This window comes from Amblyraja radiata, chromosome 28 (genome assembly GCF_010909765.2).
Source record: "Amblyraja radiata isolate CabotCenter1 chromosome 28, sAmbRad1.1.pri, whole genome shotgun sequence".
NCBI classification, from domain to species: Eukaryota; Metazoa; Chordata; class Chondrichthyes; order Rajiformes; family Rajidae; genus Amblyraja; species Amblyraja radiata.
The window spans coordinates 1973129-1995611 of NC_045983.1; the positions used below are offsets into that span (position 1 = coordinate 1973129).

At 42.1% G+C, this 22483-nt stretch overlaps 1 protein-coding gene and 1 long non-coding RNA gene across 2 annotated transcripts in view; one reads left to right on the forward strand and one right to left on the reverse strand.

The window, feature by feature from the left end:
• The window catches only part of cux1 (cut like homeobox 1), a 445449-nt gene that overhangs the window by 47188 nt on the left and 375778 nt on the right, over positions 1 to 22483 (reverse strand). The gene's annotated exons all lie outside the window — the stretch shown is intronic.
• LOC116988722 lies at positions 8464 to 12661 on the forward strand. Its single transcript, XR_004416051.1, has 3 exons — positions 8464 to 8476; positions 12513 to 12516; positions 12556 to 12661. It is a non-coding gene; the product is annotated as an uncharacterized LOC116988722 (long non-coding RNA).

Genomic DNA, 22483 nt, shown 5'->3' on the forward strand with positions numbered 1-22483 from the left:
GGCCCTCGAGTCCTGGCAACATCCTCGTAAATCTTCTCTACTCTCTTTCCAGATTGACAACATCTTTCCGATAACATGGTGACCAGAACTGAACACAATACTCTAAATGTGGGCTCACTAATGTCTTATACAACTGTAACGTGACCTCCCAAATTCTGAAGAAGGGTCTCGACCCGACACGTCGCCTATTCCTTCACACCATAGATGCTGCTTCACCCGCTGAGTTTCTCCAGCATTTTTGTCTACCTCCCAAATTCTATACTCATTTTATAGATTGTTGGCTGTGGCTTAAACAGACTCCATGCTTTCCAGTATAATTTGTTTTTTATATAATAATTAATTTTTATATTATAATTTGTCTGTTTATGAAGCATTGGTGACTTTTATTTACCAATCCTTTTTTTTCACGTTTTCCTTTTTCCCTAATTTGCATTGAGTTTCATCCCCTGCACTTTCTACTTTTCGCTGGTATTTCTACGTTATTGATTGTTGGTAAAGGGCTTGTCCTGGGCTTGATACTCCAGCCTGGACCTCCAGTCATGTTTCTATGTGAATGTACCTGCTCAGAATGCCAGGAGCTCCCTCCCTTTATCCTATTGCTTGCCTAGTTGTTTCTATCCATTTAAGCCAGATCATTTCACAGCTCAGTAGAACTGGTCTTCCCTCACCTGAGAACTCCTCGACACTATCTGATCCTATGCATAATCATGAATGCAGCTTAACGTTCCTTGAGATGGAGGGAACATGTATTCCAAACTACCGATCATGAATGAGGAGTTCGGCCTGATAGCAGCCAATAACATGAATGGGATGTGTGGGGAGGAACTGCAGATACTGGTTTAAACCAAAGACAAACCAAAAAAAGCTGGAGTTACTCAGCGGGTCAGGCAGCGTCTCTGGAGAACATGGATAAGTCACCTTTCGGATCTGGACCCCTAACACTCAGGAAGAGTGTGCCTGTCTCTGGGCAGATGTTAAACATGTGATGGGACAGAAGGCAGCCACAATAAGGTTCCTGGAGCAACATTCAGCGATAGCCGCACACAATGCTGGAAACATTCAGCAGGTCAGACAGCATCAGCATCAGAGTGAGGAAGAGGCAATGTTTCAGGTCAAAGATCTTTCACCAGAATTACAATATTAGCTCTGATGATGAGACTTCAACTTGAAACGTTAACTCTCTCTCTTTCCCAGCTGAATGTTTCTACATTTTCTGTTTTAGATTTCCAGCACCTTAAGTTGATTTGATTCTCATTCACAGGCCTGGACAAATTTCCAGGTCTCACTTCAGCATCTGTGCAATTTAAGATCAGAAATTAAATATATATTTTTTAATAGAAATCTGGGATCACTTGTAGAATATTGTAACAGCCATGTCTTTCAGGGAAAGGAAATTAGCACCGGCAGACCAGACTCTTATGGGGATGAGGAGACGGCAGGATCATGGGGTTAGGATGGATAAATATATCAGCCATGATCGAATAGCAGACTAGACTTGATGGGCCGAATAGCCCAATTCAGCTTCTATCATTTATGACCTTATGATCTTATGACTCTTAGAAACATAAAAACATAGAAAATAGGTGCAGGAGTAGGTCATTCGACCCTTCAAGCCTGCACCACCATTCAATATGATCATGGCTGATCATCCAACTCAGTATCCTGTACCTGCCTTCTCTCCATACCCCCTGATCCCTTTAGCCACAAGGGCCACATCTAACTCCCTATTAAATATAGCCAATGAACTGGCCTCAACTATCTTCTGTGGCAGAGAATTCCAGAGATTCACCACTCTCCGTGTGAACATTTCTTTTCTCATCTCGGTCCTAAAAGATTTCCCCCTTATCCTTAAACTGTGACCCCTTGTTCTGGACTTCCCCAACATCGGGAACAATCTTCCTGCATCTAACCTGTCCAACCCCTTAAGAATTTTGTAAGTGATCTGATCCGGGTGCAGTGTGATTGAGTCTCTGAAGAAAGGAAGATAAATAAAAAAGCTGGAAAAAGGATAGATAGTAGCTAATGAACCACAGACGAAACTATGGATTGTTGGGAAAAGACAGGAGGTTGGAGGTCAAATATAGGATGTCAAAGATCAGGATTCAACAAAAGCCTTTACTCTCAGGCAGGATGGTCGCTGGTGAACGAACGAAGAAGCAAGTTGGAAACCCAGCAGGTAAAACGTTCTTGAGCAGCCACACGTGATCAGGGCATAAGGTGGGAAAACTATGGTCTCTCGCCGCTCTCAGGCTGAAATGTTGACCCTCTTTTCCCTCTAAATGCTGACTGACATCATACATGTTTCTCGTAATTTTTTCACAACGGAAATCTTAAGCATTACCAGCAATGGACTTGAAATTGTATCCCTTCTGTTTGAGCAGAGACAAGGTAAGAATTAATGTGTTTATGTTGATTATAGTTATACAATCTGAAAGGAGCCTGATTCATAATCAGCGCCATAATCAATTTCAAAACCCATAGCACAAGCGCAACTATCAAGGACCCAAACGCATCTTTCAGAGTCTGCCTTGCCACACTATTCAAGATTCAGCTATTTTACTGAAGGTTTTTACGGGCCATTTTTGTGAGGTGCTGCAATGGCTAAAACACAGCTCCAGTACTTTTATTTATTTCTCCAGTCACGCTATTTCCTTACCTCTGTCACACTGCGCAGAAACAGGCCTTTCAACCCAACTCATCCATTCCGACCAATACCCATCTGACCTAATACAAATTGCCTGCATTTGGCCCATATCCTTCTTAATCCTTCCTATCCATGTTCTTAGTTTAGTTTGGTTTCCAGATACAGCGTGGAAACAAACCTTTCAGCCCACCGAGTCCACGCCGACCAGCGGCACTAGTTCTATCCTACACACCAGGAAACAATTTACAGAAGCCAATTAACCTACAAACGTGCACGTCTTTGGAATGAAACCAGAGCTTTCGGCGAAAACCCATGCGGTCACAAGGAGGAACTTGCAAACTCCGTGCTGTAGAACTTGCAAACTCCGTGCAGCACCTGTAGTCAGGATGGAACCCGGGTCTCTGGCGTAGTAAGGCAGCAACTCTACCACTGCGTCACTGTGCTGCCCTGTCTAAATCAACTTTAAACATTGTAATTCCACCCACCTTTACAGCTTTCTGTGGCAGCTCATTCCACATAGTCATCATCAGTGAAACGCTGCCCCTCAGCTCCCTTTTAAATCTTTCCCTCTCATTTTAAATCTTTGCCCAATCGTTTTACCCTGGGAAAAGACTGTGACCATTCAATTTACCTCATGATTTTTTAAACCTCGGAAAGACAGCCACCAAAATAAACCTAGCCTATTCAGCCTCTCCTTATAACTCAAATCCTCCTGACCTGGGAGCAGCCTCGTGAGTCTTTCCTGCACCTTTTGCAGCTTAATAACACCTTTCCTCCAGATTTACCACCAAAACTGTGCATTTATTAAAGTCTGGTTTGACCTACCCAAAATGGCACTATTCTTGTATGATAGAGACAAGTCATTTGAAGCAGAATTCTCCAAGCGACATGGAGGGGAATCAGAGGACATAGGTTTAAGGTGAAAAGGGCAAGATTTAACAGGAACTTAAGGCATGACTTTTTCACTCAGAGGGTGGTAGGTAGTGTATATAAAAATAGCTGCCAGAGGAGGTAGTTCAGGCAGGTACAACAACAGCATTTAAAAAGACACTTGGACAGGTTTAAGGATAGGAAAGTTTTAGAGGGATATGGGCTAAACTCGGGCAGAAGGGACTAGCTTATGGGGCATCTTGGTCGGCATGGGCAAGTTGGGCCGAAGGACCTGTCTCCATGCTGTATGAGTCTATAATGCTTACTTTGTTTTAGTGCTACACCTTTAGGGACCTTTCTTTCGATGTGCGTGTTACCGAGGTATAAAACTCAGGTACAATAATTGTTTGTGATTTTTCTTCACTTCATTGAATACACATCTTTGAGTCGGCAGATTAAACAAGAAACATTGCACATCTCACTTTTCTTGCGTGTAGAAAATACAATAAAGTTATTGTAAATTTGCAGCCTGTGAAAATAGAAAGCGTGCCAAAAACTGCAATCAACATGAACTTCAGCTTGGAAAAGATGGTGAACAATTACATTTACATTGTACAGATTCTCCAACACAAAATGAAAATCATTCTTATCCTAGTCAGTAAAAATGGTTACTGTTGTTTTTGTGCACACACCACCATTATGTTTTCATTCACATAACATGTTCTAACTGAGCTCCTTTCCTGTGATGTACAGATTGGGTAACAGAACACCTACAGTGTTAATCTCACAACAATCCTAATACATGTTTAATCGTTGTTAACCATACTAACCGTACGTTCATGTTATTGTTCATACTTTCATGCTTAATTTCTGCAGCTGAAGTTACAATTCTGTAAAACAAGGCAATATTATAATTTCAAATTGGATTTAGTAGTTTACTTTCACAACTGAAGATAATAATGAATGGAGTTTTCTCCAGGAAGCGATGATAAGGCAGGTGTGGATCATGGGATCAAGCCGGGAGATGCTCTTCCAGATGCATCAATCAGCATCATTCCTTGATTCACTGCAGAGTTAAGCAAAGAAACAAATCAAACACAATAAGGTTACAATTCCCTTGGTACACAAATTAGAACAAAACAAATTATATTATTGGACTAAGATTCTACTTACTCAACGTTCATATGTTCGTAAGTTATAGGAGCAGAATTAGGCCATTTGGCCCATCAAGTCCACTCTGCCATTCAATCATGGCTGATCAATCTTTCCCTCTGAAACCCATTCTCCTGCCCTCCCCAAAACCCCTGACACACTTGCTCATGCAAAAATTGTTAAGCCTTGTGAAAACCTTATTGCTACAGGTTCAAATGAACACTGTCTAGAACTTGAAAGTGTAGAAGAGTAAGAGTTGGCAGGATAGTTTGCAAAACTGGGAGTCGATGGTCACCCGTGGGAATATTTTCTGTTCCACGTGACAAATCAAAGTGAAAGTATGCAGCAATTACTCCATTTGCCAAAGGTTTAAACAGGTACAATCGTTTTGAGAAGCAGTGGCATTAAAACATACATGGAACTTTGAAGAAGTTATTGAATAAATTAAATATTAGTATGAGCCAGAGTCCATCCATGACACTGATCAGATGATGTTGTAAATTCACTGCTAATCAGTTCTCCATTCAGCCACAACATATCTGCATGTAAATGTGTAGATCGTGAGGAGTTGCTGAGACTCTCGGTAGTGCATGGATTCATCACAGCTACAGATATAACTTGCTGAAGTTCTTGGCACAACTACTAGTTCCCTTGTCTTTCTGTCCAGTGAATGACTGGTGCGTTTACCCCTCTGGCAAACGCATCCTGGCTCGTTATATCCTTTGCTACTTCTCTGCCTTTTAAAAGGCACAATTGATTACAGTGGCACAAATCACTGATTCCCTGCAAATATCAAAAGTTGGCAGACGGGAGGAGGGGGAGGGGAAGGGATCTCAGTCATTGAGTTTATTCAAAACAGAGTGCAAGACATTTCTTAATTTAAAGAGAACAAAGAAACGTGGGGAGAGTGCATGAAATAGTGAAGAGCGGGAAGATGAGAATATCGTTCAATGGTGAAGATGTGCAGCTCCCACGCCTTGTGTTTGGATGTCATTTTCTCAGTCCTTGTCAACACAAAGTCCCATCCTCACACAAACAACGGCAAGATGCTAAATGATGTGGATTCACAGCAGATTTGGCAGCTGATACACAGTGTGCTCACTCAAACCTCCCTGTTTCTCATTCCACAATTAGTATCAAGCCAGGATTCAGAGTCATGGAGTCATACAGCATGGAAACAGGCCCTTCGGCCCAACGTGCCCACACGACCAAGATGCCCCATCTACACTCTTTTTAGATCATTCATCATCCTCCTGCGCTCCAAGGAATAAGGTTCTAGACTGCTCAATTTCTCCCTATAGCCCAGGCCTTCAAGGCAATATCCTTGTAAATCTTCTCTCACCCTTTCCAGCTCAACAACATCTTTCCGATGGCATTGACCAAAACTGAACACAATACTCCAAATGTAGTCTCACCAACTTCTTCTGCAATTGTAACATAACAACCCAACGTCTACACTCAATACTCTAACTGATGAAGGCCGATGTACTGAAAGCTTCCTTGACCACCCTATCTAACTGTGACGCCACTTTCAAGGAACCATGCACCTGCATGCCTGGATCCCTCTGCTCTACAAAACTCCCCAGAGATTAGCCACTCACCGTGATTCACTGAGGAGGACATGGGGTGTGCCAGGGGCATCACCAGGCACCTCTACATTGGTAGGTCTCCACATTCCTGTATTTATGCTCGACATACAAGAAACAGAGATCAATAATCCCAAACAAAGGGATCAACAGACAAAATGTGCAGGAAGGAACTGCAGATGCTGGTTTACACTGAAGATAGATACAAAATGGCGGAGTAACTCAGCGGGTCAGGCAGCATCTCTGGAGAAAGGGAAAAGGTGACGTTTTAGGTCGATATGTTTCAGGTCTCAACCTAGAATGTCATCTATTCCTTTTCTCAAGAGATGCTGCCTGACCCGCTGAGTTACTCCAGCATTTTGTGTCCATCGTGGGATCTGCAGGCACAATTAATCAGAAGCACCTTCACCTGGGGGAGTACTGTGGATAATCCGGCCTGACATCTTGAGGTCTCTATCAATAAACATTTACTCACTGTGACATTAAGAAATGGCTGAGGAGGCCATGCAGCATCCGATCTACACCAAGGTGTTCCAGCACAGTTACAACACTAGCATCTAGCCATAAAAAGCAGGACAAATGCAAATCAGCAGTGTAGCCTCAGTTAAACCTGGACACGAGCTGCAATGGAGCTCCTTTAGTTTAGTTTAGTTTAGTGTGCAAACAGGCCCTTCGGCCCACCAAGTCCGTGCCAACCAACAATCCTCGCACACCAACACTATCCTACACACTAGGGACAATTTACAATTTTACCAAAGCCAATTAACCTACAAACATGGAGAAACTCAGCGGGTGCAGCAGCATCTATGGAGCGAAGGAAATAGGCCACGTTTCGGCCAAAAACGTTGCCTATTTCCTTTGCTCCATAGATGCTGCTGCACCCGCTGAGTTTCTCCAGCACTTTTGTCTACCTTCGATTTTCCAGCATCTGCAGTTCCTTCCTAATCCTACAAACCTGTACAACTTTGGAGTGTGGGAGGAAACCGGAGACCACAGAGAAAACCAATGCAGTCACGGTAAGAATGTATAAACTCCGTACAGACAGCACCCGTGGTCAGGATCAAACCCGGGTCTCTGGCGTTATAAGACAACAGTTCTACTGCTGCACCTCTGTGCCACCCTGCTCCTGACAAGAATGCAGCGTTTGACCAAGTGTGGCCTCCAAAAGGTATCAAGGGCAAATTAACTGGCTATTAAAGACATACGTCTCAAAAGATGGTCATGGGAGTTGGAGCTCGATCATCCCAGCTTCAGGGCATCACAGGAGGAGCTCCTCAGCACAAAGTCCTGGACTCAACCTTCTGCAATGGGGACGTTATAATTCCAATGGCATGTCCTCAGAGAGTGAAGCAAACTATGCCAACAAGGTATCAACATCATTCCGGCACAGTTTGAAATACCCTCCCCATTGTATTTGACAGAACGCCTCATCATCAACATCCTGGAATACTGGGAGGCACCATGGTGCAACTTATCGGCCTGTCTATGGGCCTCTATGGGCCTGCGATTTTTTCGGCAACTTGCCGGCACCCGTCATAGTCGCAGCAGGTGGCCAAAAATGTTCAACATGTTGGACGACTACTCACGACTTTGGACGACTACTCACGACCATACGAGCTTCACCCCGCGACATGTTGCCAGGGTGTCGCCTGTACGGTCATGAGTAGTCTCCTCAGTCGCCCAAAGAGTCGGAGCGTCTTTCTGGTCGCCGCTGAATTTTCAACATGTTGAACATTTTCGACAACCTATGACGGGTGCCGGCAGCCGCCGAAAAAGTCGCTTAAGTGGGAAAGGCCCATAAGAGTTGCTGCCTTACAGCGCCAAAGACCCAGTACAGACGGGTGCTGTCTGTACGCAATTTGTACGTTTCCCCTGGATTTTCTAAAAAGCCTCACAGAAACCTGACAAAATCAAGCTTCTAAACACCCGGGGTTGCGGGAGCTCCCACCAAGCGATGGTGATACACAGACTTCACATCAGCCGCTGCAAGGTATCATCCCTGGTATTTGTTAGAGACAAACTAATGTGCTAATGTGTTAATCAAACTTCAGTTCCCACCCCTCTACTTTCAGCCTGAAGAAAGGTCCTGACCCGAAACCTCACCCATCCTTTTTCTCCAGAGATACTGCCTGACCCACTGAGTTACTCCAGCATTTTGTGCCTATCTAATGTGCTAAGGACATGTGCTGCAAGCTCAATGTTTGGGGGAGGGGGGTGAGGGAGGGTGTAGAATTTAAAATGGATGCTTTATAACTCGGAATTCTAAGACTTCAACAAAATTCAGGCAACCACAGAGAAATAATTCAATGATGTGTAGGAAGGAACTGCAGATGCTGGTTTACACCGAAAATAGACACAAAAGATTGGAGTAACTCAGTGGGACAGGCAGCTTCTCTGGAGAAAAGGAATAGGTGTCGTTCAATGATGTTATAGTTTGATTTTACGTTTCAATGTGTTGAAGATGTTCAGGATAACGTGACTACCAACAGGATTTAAATGTGTGACGTTCCATAACTCCAGCAGGTGGCTGCATCCCATCACAATTCAAAATGGGATTTTAGAGGAAAAAGATTTCCAGAGGTTTTGATCAACACAAATTGAAGAACTTATAATTTTAATAATAAAACTGTGCAACATGCAACAGAAGCTGAATATTTCCCACTACTGATTATTCACGTTGAAGATGTTAACAGGTTGGAGTTGCCTACCTGGATCATGGCTGGAAGGGTAGAATAAAAGCCCATGCGCCGGGGCTTTCAAGGGGAGGACTACTAGGTGTGAACCAGGACACAGTTCCTGCCTTTTCTGTGGAAGAGAATAACTGAGCATCTGCCCAAGGTTAGTAGGAACACAGCTAACTATTCACAAAATGCCACAAGATGAGCCTGAGCTGCCGAGCTGGGAGGGGATATCATCAGCCGTACATCAACACACAAGCTTGGCACTCTTCACATACGCATTCCCTCAGCTGAAACATCTGACCATTTGCATCACATCTTTGTATCACAAATTAAAGTCGTTACTGTAAATGATTACACATAAATAAAGACAATGAAGGCCAATACTGTGTTTGTATAAAAGATATTTACTTCAATTATCACACCTAGGGTGCTAGTGAATAATACATCATGTGAGTTTCATACAGTGATATTGCTTCTCCATATCATATAGGGACTGTTTACAGTGCTGAGAACAAAGTATGCATTATGACTAATCACCAGAGACAGAGAGAAACCTGATTCTGCCAACGGAGGGGTAGATTCTGCTTCTGCCAGCCATATAGAAAAGTGTTGATCAATTTCTAATACCAAGAAAAAATAGCTATGAAACGTGGATCACAGTGAAAAATGTTTAGCATAAAGCTATGTGCACATAAATGACACTTTGTTTTGGTCATCTGGGTTTATTATTGTGACTTTGTTTTCTGTGACTGTGAATAGCAAATTCTAAAAATCATCTAAAACATTTAGTTTGTGACCGCATTAATAACTGAAATAATGCTAAACTATAAGACACCACAAGACGTCTAGGGGAGAGGGCAGACAATAAGCTTATTAAAGTTGTCCAGGTCTGAATCACATCAGCGTGCCGTGCAGTACAGTTCAGAAACTGCCCACGAATGGCAATTCATTATTTCACAGATGGTCATGTTTAATTCTATGGAATCCCATTGCCCTCCTCAACAAAAAGGAAAAGCTTGTGTGAATAAGACCTTTTCTTTCTACCTATTTTATTCACAGACGGCTGTAGGATGCTGGAGCAAATATTACAACCACTGTCTCACGTCAAGTTATAAACCCATGGTTCATACTCGCACTGTGGAAACAAACGCTGTGCAACGTTGCAAGAGTGCTCAATCTCAACAGCCAGAAGTGAAACTCGTTTGCCATGTTCAAACTTAAATCAAATGTTGTCGGTAACTCCAACACTAAAAAGCTGCACGTGTTGGAAATCTAAAGAAAAAGAGAGGCAACAAACTCTCAACAAGTCAGTCAGCATCTGAGGAGAGTAAAGACTAGTTAAAATGTCAGGTACGACCTATTATTCAGAATTGTATAAAAAGACGTTTGCTTGTTTGTTCTCAGGGATCATTGGCTGGGCAGTTTAGCAGTGGGATCTTGATTTAGTCCACTGCAGACAAAGAGGTAAACTCTCTGTAACTGCCGACGATGAGCACAGCAGCTAATGCAACCTGCTCGGGCCGCAACTAGACTGGGCAGTCTATCACTGGCTCATGGTGAAAGGCATAACCTTGCCTTGCTTTCATCACTACAGGGTCCTTTTCTCCCAGTGGTACCTGATACATTAACATTCAATATTCTTCCTTCCAGCTGTGACATTAACATACCTCAGCACCAATGTGATAACTCTCATCTTTCATAGGGACCACATACTTTGCCCTTCATCAGGCCAAAACAGACTGCAATTCCTGATCTTGCTCTATCTGCTCATAAGATCCAAGGGGCATTTTTCAGAACATTTCAGCAATGCTCGGGGTAAGGCAGTGAGAGGGATACATGTATTAACGAATAATCTCTACTGGAACTGCAATCCTGGACACAGTCACACTCTATTATCACTTCTTATTTCTTCTCGACATCTTGAGACTAAATCAAGCCACAACCTCCATGCTGCAAGAAGAGCTCACATATTCGTACTGCGATGAACGTGATCTGAGCTTGCCCTAGCTTTCCCACTCTCACACCCCCAGCTCTGAGTCACAACGGACTGTTGATCTTTCAGCTATATTAAATTAGTCAGTTGTCAGAGGTTCTGTCACTGACGTTACAAGTCAGCATATTTTCCAGAACAGTATTTGCTTAATCACATTTCACAGCATTCAGGAGGTCATAGAGAAACCTAGACACAAAATGCTGGAGTAACTCAGCGGGACAGGCAGCATCTCTGGCGAGATGGATGGGTGGCGTTTCGGGGTCGAGACCCTACTTCAGATCAGATTCTCTGTTCAGGCATCGAGTCACTCTGTCCTTTTATGTGGGTTGCTGGATTGTCTGAGGTTTTCCAAATCAAATTCTGCAGTAATCCATTTTTATAGGAGTGTCCTGCATCTTTTATCTTACGGCTGACCTGCCTTTACCTCTCACCTCCTGTCCAAGGGATCAGGAGGATAAATTCAGTATTACATTCTTACACCGAGGGTTTTGACTAAAAACTGCCATACATTTTTGAGAAACCCAATGAAACGTTAAATAAAATCAACTGAGTGTAACAATTAGTAACATTTGCACTTTTGTGTTACTTAGTAGTTTAAAATACTTTATTTTAGGTAACATTTGAACATAAATCCTTTTTTAAAAAAGTGAGAACTGGTGTTTTAAAGCAAGGAACACAGAAACAGAGTGCACCCTAGCCATTATTAAGGGTATTCTCCTGAAAGTGGACATTTAATGCAGGCAGTCTCAACTGGATCTTCTGACCATAAGGGTTTATCTTTGTAGTACAGGGAAATGGAAAAGATAGTTTAAAAGCACACGTGCACTAAAAAATTCCTAACTGGGTTTTGTTTTCAAGAATTGTTTATAAAATGCATGATCTTAATTTGCTGAAGCTATTCTATTCGGTCTGGGTTTATGGATTCTTACTAGCAAACGAGAAGGAAGGAAGCAAATGGGCCTCAAGAGTGGCGAGGTTGACAATATTAGTTGAGTTGTCAGCTAAGTGATCCAGCGTTACAGACCTCTCCGTTATTTTTACTTCCTTTTGTGTTGTTATCGGCCAGGTTGTTGCATTTTTGACAACCAACACTGCTGGTCTTAATTATGGGTCGAAATAATATCATTAATCTCATGAACTCATATTACAAGGACTTTGCTGGCTGAAGCTGAGCATGAAAGGGAGAATGGACGGAATATGAAGAATTAGAAAAATCAAAAGGCTTAATGAACGCAGGAGTAAAATCATAAACTTTGGTTAGAATATGTCTTCTAACATATTGATTCAATCCATATGAATTGGAATTCAACTCATCCCATGGTTTTGGGGAGCTTAAATTTAATTAGAACCACCTTCACTTGGTAGCCAAAGAGCTGTTGAATTGTCACAATGTTGATTTATGATGAAAGAGTAGGAAACGGGATCAACTGATCTGAGCAAATAAATACTGCTGGAAGTACTCAGCGGGTCAAGAAGAATCTGTGGAGACAAAGGGATGGTCAACGATTTGGGTCGAGATGTTGCATCAGGACAGAGTGTGCAGAGGGAAGATAGCTAGTGTAAGGGGGTGAGTGAGAGGGAGGGAGGGGCGTGCTGGGTGAGGGAGAGGGAGGGGTGGGGGTGTGTGAGTAAGGGGGAAGCTCAGTGAGTGAGAGGGAGGGAGGGATGAGACAGGGGCATATCTTTGTTGGTGGTATGGGCACAAACCTAGATTTTGAGAAGATAGAAACAAATTTAAAAAAAATTAAATCAGGGAAAACTGATGGATTACTTCAGATTCCAGCCATTTGTGTGTCCACCTGACTTGGCCTGGTCTAAGTGAGACCCCAACCTGCTGATAACAATGTGTAGTCACTGACTGTGGATGGTTGAAACTCTCAGCTGAACCAGGCTAGCCACAGAACTGCAGCAGTTACACTTGAAGATGATGCTCAGCAATCAGTGAACACACCAGAAATAGCCCTCTGTAAATTAGCATATGGCCACAAAATCACCGCCTCTATATACACAGTGCCTTAAAGCAGTCAGTAGCACATCCGAGAGAAATAAAACTGTCTCAAGATATTGACTGGAAAAATTTGGAGATGTGATCGAAGGCATGCGTACTAATATGGATTCTGAGAAAGCACAAAAATAAATTAGGGAATAACAGAAAGATTTCAAGAGAGAAATCTGGTACTAATGTGGAAGTGATGGTGTGGATATAACCAGTGTAACAGAGCAAACAAGTTGTGACTCAAAAGGATGGTGCAGAACCCCATGGTGATGTGTGGAAAGGCTGTTGGCAGATGAGGCTTTCAACTCTGTAGCTCTGCAATGAAGCAGAGGGATTCAAGAGGAACAGGAATGTTTCTTCTCTCACATGTTTACTGATTTCCTACATATTCCAGCAACTGGAATTTTTTTAAAGTACAGGAGTACTTTTATTCAGTCGTACTTTATTTACATTTAAAAACAAAATCACGGACCCAAGCTCAGATAGTATACATTTACTGATGGGGACGATGTGGAAAAAACTGCACCTGCGACGCACCATTGTCACAAAATAAGTTTTGCAGTGATCAATTTAATGCATTTTTATTGACACACTCAGGTAGAGAGGGAAATAATTAAAATTAAGGTGACCAGAAATTGTGTGAACCAAATTGCTGCTGGATGTAAATATAATACCATACAGATAATTTGATCTATTTTAGTGATTGTGGAATTGTTGAGGGCAGGGTGGAATGGATAGTTTTATTTCTCTGATGCATAGCTTAAGGTCAGAAGAGTCAGGCTTTAGCAGTTTAGAATAGCCTAATGATGGAATACAGCACAGGCGGGATGAAGAAAAATAAAGGGGGACACAAGTGTAAAACCCAACAGTTCAATCATGTTAGTCAAGCATTTCCGTCTCAAAGGGAAGAATGAAAATTCTTAGCCTTATGGCTATCTCAATCATCCTCAATCCATCATAGTCATGCAGCAGGGACACAGGCCCTTCAGCCCTACTCGTTCATGCCCACCAAGATGCCCCATCTAAGCTAAGCCTATGAAGAAGTTGAGAATATAGGCAATGGTTGTGCAAGATAAACACATCAAAACTAACAATGGGACCATTTAATAGCAACAGAGAGAAAAACAAATCATAATTATGGGCGATGAAGAATATTTTAACAGAATATTCGACAGATCAATTTTACCAATGATGCTATTTTCGTAGCTAAACCAGTTGACTTCAAATGGGAAGAAATAACTTGGGAAGTGGGACGGGGGTGGCACAGTGGTAGAGTTCTTCCCTCATAGCGCCAGACACCCGGGTTCAATCCTGATTATGGGGGCTGTCTGTACGGAGTTTGAACGTTCTCCTGGAGACCTGTGTGGGTTTACTCCGGGAACTCTGGTTTCCTAACACACTGCTAATTAACCTGGTATAATTGTAAATTGGCCCTACCGTGTGTAGGTTAATGTGCGGGGATCACTGGTCGGCGCGGACTTGGTGGGCCGAAGAGCCTGTATTTCTAAACTAAACTAAAGTGGTCAACAACAACAATACACAAAAGTATCTGTCCCATTTCCTACTGAAAATAAATAATTTTTGCCACTATCCAGTTTTGTGGGAAAATTAGGAAAAGTTTAATCGACTTTATATCATTTAACCAGTGACAGTCGCATTTCTCTGTGTCCGTGTTTCATGCTTTCATGAAATGAATAGGTGTGCTGTTTACTTAATGCTCGTGAAATAAAGGTGCATATTGATTACATTAGTGATATTGCTCTCTGAATAAATTACACTGGATGCAAAGCATGTGTCTTCATCATGACAAACAGAAAATATCTTGGTAACGTCTTCCAGCATTGATTAAAACACAAGGATTTACATAATATATGAATTAGAAGTAGTAACTGTGAAATTTATTCTCAGGAATGCAACCAACCTTGTCAAAGGTTTTAAATAGATCAGTTGGCTGAAGTCTGCAAGATAAAGGGCAGGCCTAAATAATAAATTCATCTCAGCGTTAATTGATTAGTTGCAGGAAATAACTGTAGAAAGCCTCTGGACATTGTTAGAAATGTAGAGAGTTTATGCATTCTTTCCTAAAGGGCCTGTCCCCCTTGGGCCTCATTTACGTGACATCATTTACGCGTCACGACGCGCGCGGCGTAGGCAGTGATACGTGGTGGCGTAGGCAGTGACGCGTGGTAGCGCGCGGCGCCCCACGATTTTGGGATTCTCAAAATCCTCGCCCGCCACCTGCGTGACGTGGAAATGACGCTGAAGTGGGGCAGGCCCTTTACAATACCCTCCTAAAAAATGAGATTGGCTGCAAATTTTTCTGAGATGTAAATACGCTATATGAAAATTGTGAAATGTTTGTGAGATTTCCATAGAAAATTTTGGCAGTAAAAGGTAGCCAATTCCCAAAATTTGTGAACAAATATTTATTTATTTACAAAACGGAGTTTTAGCACAGGTATACTGGGCGGCTGTGCTTTATAACTGGCAGGAGGTGTGGAACATGGAGTGCATTTTCTTGCTGTTGAACAGCAAAATGATTTCAAACATCTTTTAAAGAGTTAGAGGAAAAGAGTTCAAAGGAGACATTTTTGTTTTACAAAATTACAGCTAAAAACCCACGGAATGTTAGTATTGCTTTTTTTTTTCATAATAGTGCTTTTGAGAGAAAATATGCTGATGACCCGCCATTTTGAAGGATATTATACGAAAATACCTCTAAGGCTCTGAACAGAATTTATTCTCCTTCCGATTTTAGAAATCTTGTGCTTCTGTGACTGTATCACAACAGATTTTAAAAATATATTCTCTGCAAAATATGCTATAAGTGCTTTGGGGGATGTATTTTCCTTTTTATTTCTTTTAACCCACTGGTGCAAATGTTTATGGGAACCAATTCAGTGACTGCATTCATTGTATCTCAGGGTATGACAGAGTCTCACTCTGTCATTCTTTGCATACTATCCTACTCAAGGCACACACTATCCTGCTCTGATATTTCCACTGACTTATACCAGCACCAAATGTTAGCATTAAATGCTGGGATCCACAAATTGAGCAGAAGTTCACAGGAATATGTTTTAATCAACGAATGTTAAGGTGACTTGGTAATGCAGGTAGCAATCTCAGCAGATTTGGGTGCAATATCACCCAAGGAAAGACGGGGATGGTCTCAATAGCTGTTATGGGTCAGAAATGGAATGAACTTTGATAGTTTCAATCTAGTATCTAGTACATAGAACACACCACAGACCTTCAGAATTTGGTGACAGCTTCAATTTTCTAAAATGGAAATGGTGCACACAAGTGCTCTAGCCATAAAATGTAAAATTTAGTACAAGTTTCAGCACTTCTGTAGAGCTGATTCTCAGACTAAAAATATTGTTCAATACTACACAACCAAATTGTAACAGTTGGCAATTAACATCATCAGGTCGAAGCAGTCTCTTGGAAAGGTTGGGTGCAAAAGAATGACACATGTAAAATAATTGTAAAGAATTGAGAATGAAGGTATTTCTTTATCCGGGACAGAATCTCAATCTGTGCTTCCTTCAGTCTTAATGCTAAATGATATATTGTTGCCAATGCCTTTATCCATTTTCACTCAGAAGGACTAAACTGTTTTACCACCCAAACGGTTTGTGTGGAAAATCAACAGTTTCCAAATATTTGACCTGTTTGTAAAATTATAAGACCTACAATTATTTACAAGAACTAACAAAACCTGTAAATATACACCATAAAATCACCGGGTGCAACTGTCTGTACTACACTGGGCTACACAGAGTTATTAAAAGGGATATGTCTTGAAATGAAATAAAGTTTACACTAGCCTGTAAACTATCTTAATAAAAATGAAGTAAAACTTATTACCCGAATTTCAAATGAAGCATCAATGTTGAAATGACTATGAATGGCGACATGCTGAAAACTACGGGGATACGGGGAGGATAAAGGGGACAATAAAGCAGTTATAGTCATCAAATAAAATCAACCAGGTTTTCCAGCCAGTCTGACCTAAATATCAAAGGAATAAATTACCAGTGTTTCCAATACAGAATCAAAGTCAATGCTTCTATTATCCTCAACATTTCAGCTCCAAAGGTTATTTACAAACAAATGGATCAAACGCCAAGACTATTTGACTGAGGAGTATTAACTCTAAAACCTTCAGTTAGCTTCGGCACAGCTTAAAGAGAGGATGTGTTTTTAGGCTTTGCTCATTTCCTAAGGCAGTAATCTGTACTTTGTCGTTATTAACTCATACTTATGCACAAAATATAAAGATCACTGTTCTTAGGAGCTTAATATTCATGAATATTAAAGGATTTCTAATGTGTGCTACATTATACATCATTCTGAAATACCACACGATTCTAAAGTTAAACACCAGTGTAACAAAGGCGTGAAGACTACAGGTAATAATGACAAACACTAATGACAAAACAGACGGTTAGAATGAATAAAATCACATGCCTGCAAGTAAATATGCTGTTGCTGACACAACCTTCTTATAACTGCTCTGTGTAGGCTGATAGCAAACACTGTCAAAATAATGTACAGGCCTATTGCCCAACTGATCTCCTAAAAATAACATCTTCCATGATTATTCCAAGTATCACCATTAACTTCATTACAATGAACAAGGGACAGTTGTACCTATAATCCTAAACCCCTCGCGTGGATGGGCCCTTACAGAAATTTCCACTACTGCAAAGATTCCTAGGATTAAATTGCTTTATTCTAGGATAAAAAATCAACGTTGAAGCTTCAAGTTATACCAGCGCCAATCCTCACGTGATCCAATTGAGGTGTAATTTCCTGAGTTGTCCAGCATAAAGATTACATTGCAAAGTGGACTGTTTTGCAGAAGGATATATATGTTGGAGGGAAGGGTTAGACAACAGATGGACAGCTTGTAGTCTCAAAAATAGTTATGGGATTTTATAAAATGTTTCATTTATCAAAGTTACCAAAATGAGAAGCTTTCAGCTTGACATGTTCCTCCCACAGACCTTAGGCGTGAAGTCTGGTAATAATCCAGTAGCTTGGAACAGAGGAGTGGCAGTAAATTCCTGGTCCTGGGCTAAAGGGAGAGCAGCAGAAGGGAGAGGAGCAGGAATGAGTACTGCCTTAATGCTGTATTCATGAGGACAGCTTCGAGAAAACCCAGTCAGCAAAAATGTCAATCTTCCTGAAATATCCTGTCTCATTACTAATTTCTGCCTTAAACCAGTAGCACTACTATAAATAGGGAAGAACACACACCCCTTATTACAAGTGCGCGTAACTCTTATCCACTGGCTGTTAGGGCCAACTGTGTACTGTTGGGCTGTGTAGAGGAGAACAGCAGTTATATTACTTGACTGCAATTCCAATAATTAGTCAGTAATCCTAACCGTAAAGTCAAACTTCACTATGACAGGTAGTGACATTCAGTTATTGATATTAGATCAAGCTCACATGAAGGGTAAAAGCCAATGTTAACTGGGTGAGTCCAATGGCCTGTTTTTAGACCATAGCTTCCAAGGATATGTGGCTCAGCTAATGGAGTCATGTTAAACGGTTGTCTTGTAGGAGGAAGGAGGATACCAGGATCATCTCTGGACCTCATCTCACAGCAGAGCACTGGAAGTAGTGTGTTTCTCTCAGCCATGGACAGGCTGAGGAGCAAGAAAGAAAAGTGAATGGAGATCGCCCATGATAGTTTATCAGCAATGACACGTTACACTCAAAGGCTGGGAGGAAGATTTGTATTGGATCATGTTGCACTGGGGCTTGTGCTAACTGTATGTTTCGGAGGGAAAGCTAGTTGTACAGCTTGATGTTGAGGAATGTTCTCAGTTGGGCATGGATATGGAGCATTTCATTCTAACTCACTGCCTTACAGCCTCCGAGAGCCCTTCTCTATGACCAGCTGGAGTTGAATCAGCACCATAAGTACACTTAACAGCTAAGTGCTCAATCAATATGCAATGCATGATTTTATGTAAGAAATATATGATTATTTAACATATCATGCAGATAATGTAGTTTCCCTATAAACAGTCATAATCTGCTACAAAAACTACACACAACACACCATGGTGCAATATCAGGTATATAACTCCTCAACCATAATTATTATAGAAAACAGAGTTCATATATTATAATTAAAATGACAGGTTATGATTGTGCTACACAGATACTTCAATGGATTCTGACCTAAAAGGACCAACACAAAAATCATGATGCAATTTACACTGTGAAACAACTTCTAATCAATAATCTGGAGCTTGAAAGATGTCAAGGAGCCAATATTTATCCAGTGAAACTTGTAAAATATCCCAAATACTGCCGGCAGTCTGACCCTTTAGAACAAGACTTGCTCCCTTTCATCACTTCCTAACAATGGAAAGAAAAAAAAACGCACCTATAAATAAGCACAAAAAATATTATTGTATTCTGAAATCATCTACTGTTAGTTTTAATGAAAGATATGGCAAGAAAAATATGTAACTTATGACAAGCTAACTCATACAAGCCCTATGGATGACATAGCTGATTGAGGAAAGGGTGGCAGTACGCACTCAAACTGTGCATCGGTATGTATGAAATCAGCCAGACCTAAAAACTTACACACGTACAAACTCGTTCTCACTCACACTCTCGCACACAAAAAGACAATAATATGAGGTCTGATCAGCGTGCTTTGTGGTTCAGAGGTTAAAAAGCAGGTTATAAAATATCTAGGTTCAGATCTTGTCCTGATTTGGCCTAAAATGGAGTGTATTAAACAAACCCTGGCCTGCAGAGAAACCAGAGTCAGTTAAAGCTATGAAACAATGTGCACTACATATCATTATTCTAAATTCACATACAAGGAAACACTAACTCACCTACCACATCTTTTTGACAAATCTTTTTTTACATAACCTTTTTTTTAAAAATAAGTGGGCTAAATGTGTTTTTCTCTTTCAAAGTTTAAAACAGCAAGAAATCTCAAAATATCTAAGAAACCAAACTAGTGTGTTTAGAGTCAGATGACTGTGCAATCTCTCAGTGGCAACTGAACAGCTATAAAATTCTAGTCATTTGAAAACGCTCCAATTTTTTTTCTGCTTGCTTAAGAAGTTAATAGTGTGATATCGCTCTGCTGCCATTTGATGGCAAGGAGACCCCCTCTTTAGCCGATGGCTGCCGCTGCCTGAAGCCCACTTGGCAGAGGGGGAAGGCAAAGCTGTAACAGTTAATCCCAGACAGTTTGAAAATCAGTCATGACACAAAAACACTTCAGGGTACAAAAGCTTAACTGCATGTTTCAACTCTCGCTTTGAAAATGCTATGATGAACAGAACTTAATGCTCTCCTTTCTATATGCACCTTGGCCTATGGCATTTTTGCCCTGTGGCCTGCAGGGCATTAAGTGCGTGACAGAATAAAATGAGTACAGAGTGTCCGAGGTTTCCCAATACCTAACTCTCGGGACTTGTGCATAATTAATAATTTAATCTCAAAATTCCCATTCAATGGGCTCTTCCCGACTGGCAGCCTTCTCCAGACGATGGATAATGTTGTTCAAGTTGGCTGCTTTCTTGCGCCTCAAGCTGTTCTCACGCAAGCTTGTTTTTTGGGCAGGTGATGCTGCGTCAGAGAAATTGAACAGCCGTTTCTGAAAGGCTGTGGTGGACGAGGATGAGGAGCCTCCACAGCCCGTCTTCTGCTGCCCCAACGAGGTATCTTCTTTCAAGTCCCGGCTGGCCTCCGCCCCAGTCGCTGACGTGGAGGCTGTTGAGGTAGACTTGTCCTCTTCTACGACGGACTGCACCGGAGGCTGGCCCTTCCGCAGCTCTTCCAAAGACGCGCCTGACGAACGTGCTTCCCGCTGAGGTCTCTTGCTTCGGCCCTGGCGCTTCAGGATCCTCTCGTCTTCGCTCGCGGCATTTGGGGAGAGGGCTGCGTCTCTCTCAGAGTGCGACGATTCCTTTCTGTTCACCCCCGCTGCGGTGTCTTTAGCCTCGCCCTGCAGGGGAGACTCTGCATCCTCTTCACAAAGCAGCTCTACCTGCCCTCCCTGAGGGCTCACTCGCCCAGTGCTGGGACTCTCCTTTCCCATCACATTCTCCTTTTCTTCAGCCACCACTTCCAAGTCTCCTCCATCACAGCTCTCCCCTTCGGAACTGTGACCTGTCCTACTTCCTCTGACAGATGGAGAGCCGCTAGATCCTGTCTGCCCTGCCTGCACTTCCTCAATGAACAGCTCCCTCCGAATACGGGACCTGAAACGTAACATGAGACAAACTGTTAGACAGCACTCACTAGTTCAAGAGGCTTCCCTTCCATCTTTCACCACATCACACAAATGGATATTGCTTTGAAAGCAAGCCCACATGTTTAATTAAGTTGTAGAGCTGCAAGTCCATTTATTTAGTATAAATATTTAATAAGGAAAGTCCTGAGAGATGGACTGGATCTTCCTGATAGATGACAGGAAAACTGTTTCCCACACGTATGAACGGAAGATCCTAAAATGGGTGTGATTCATCAGTTTATGTTGTAAATACAGCTGGAACCATGCCCTTGGGCCCATCGAGTCCACGCCGACCATCAATCACTGTTCACACTAGTTCTGCGTTGTCCCACTTCCTCATCCATTCTCTCACACTAAGGGCATGTCTTTGGGATGCAGGAGGAAAGCGGAGCACCTGGAGGAAACCAACACAGACACAGGGGGAACGTGCAAACTCCACACCAAGAGCACCCGCAAATGCTGGAAATATGAATGAAAACGGAAAACGTTAGGGATATTCAGCAAGTCCATACATCTGTGGGGGACAGAACAGCACAGCACAGGAACAAGCATTTTGCCCCACAACATCCGTGCTGAACATGACGCCAACTGTTAACTGCCTGCATATAATCCATATGCATTGCCTACATATCCACGTGCCTATCCAAAAATGTCTCAAATGCCACTGTGGTATCTGCCTCCTTCGCCACTCTGGGCAGCACGTTCCAGGCACTCACCACCCTCCCCGATTTATACCTTGCCCTTCTCACCTTAAAGCTATGCCCTCTAGTATTTAATATTTCCATACAGAAAAGACAGAAGATAATCAATTATTTTGTCTCACACCTTCTATCTTTTCATCGCTGGACCTTGTCCAATCAACAACTCCCCTCACTTGTATCCACCCATTACCTGCCAGGTTTTGTCCAGCCCCTCCTCTCTTCCAACTCCCCCCCCTCCAACTTACGATCAGTATGATGAAGAGTCTCGACCGAAACGTCACCCATTCCTTCTCTCCAGAGATGCTGCCTGTCCCGCTAAGTTACTCCAGCTTTTTGTGTCTATCTTCTCCAGAGATGCTGTCTCACCCAGTGAGTGACTCCAGCACTTGTATCTTTTTTGATATTTCCATCCTTGGAAAAGGGTTCAGACTGTCTACCTCATCTATGACTAATAATTTTATATATTTCTATCAGGGTGGCACAGTGGTAGAGCTGCTGCCTTACAGTGCCAGAGACCCGGGTTCGATCATGAATTAGGGTGCTGTCTATACTCCACCAAATACGTGCAGG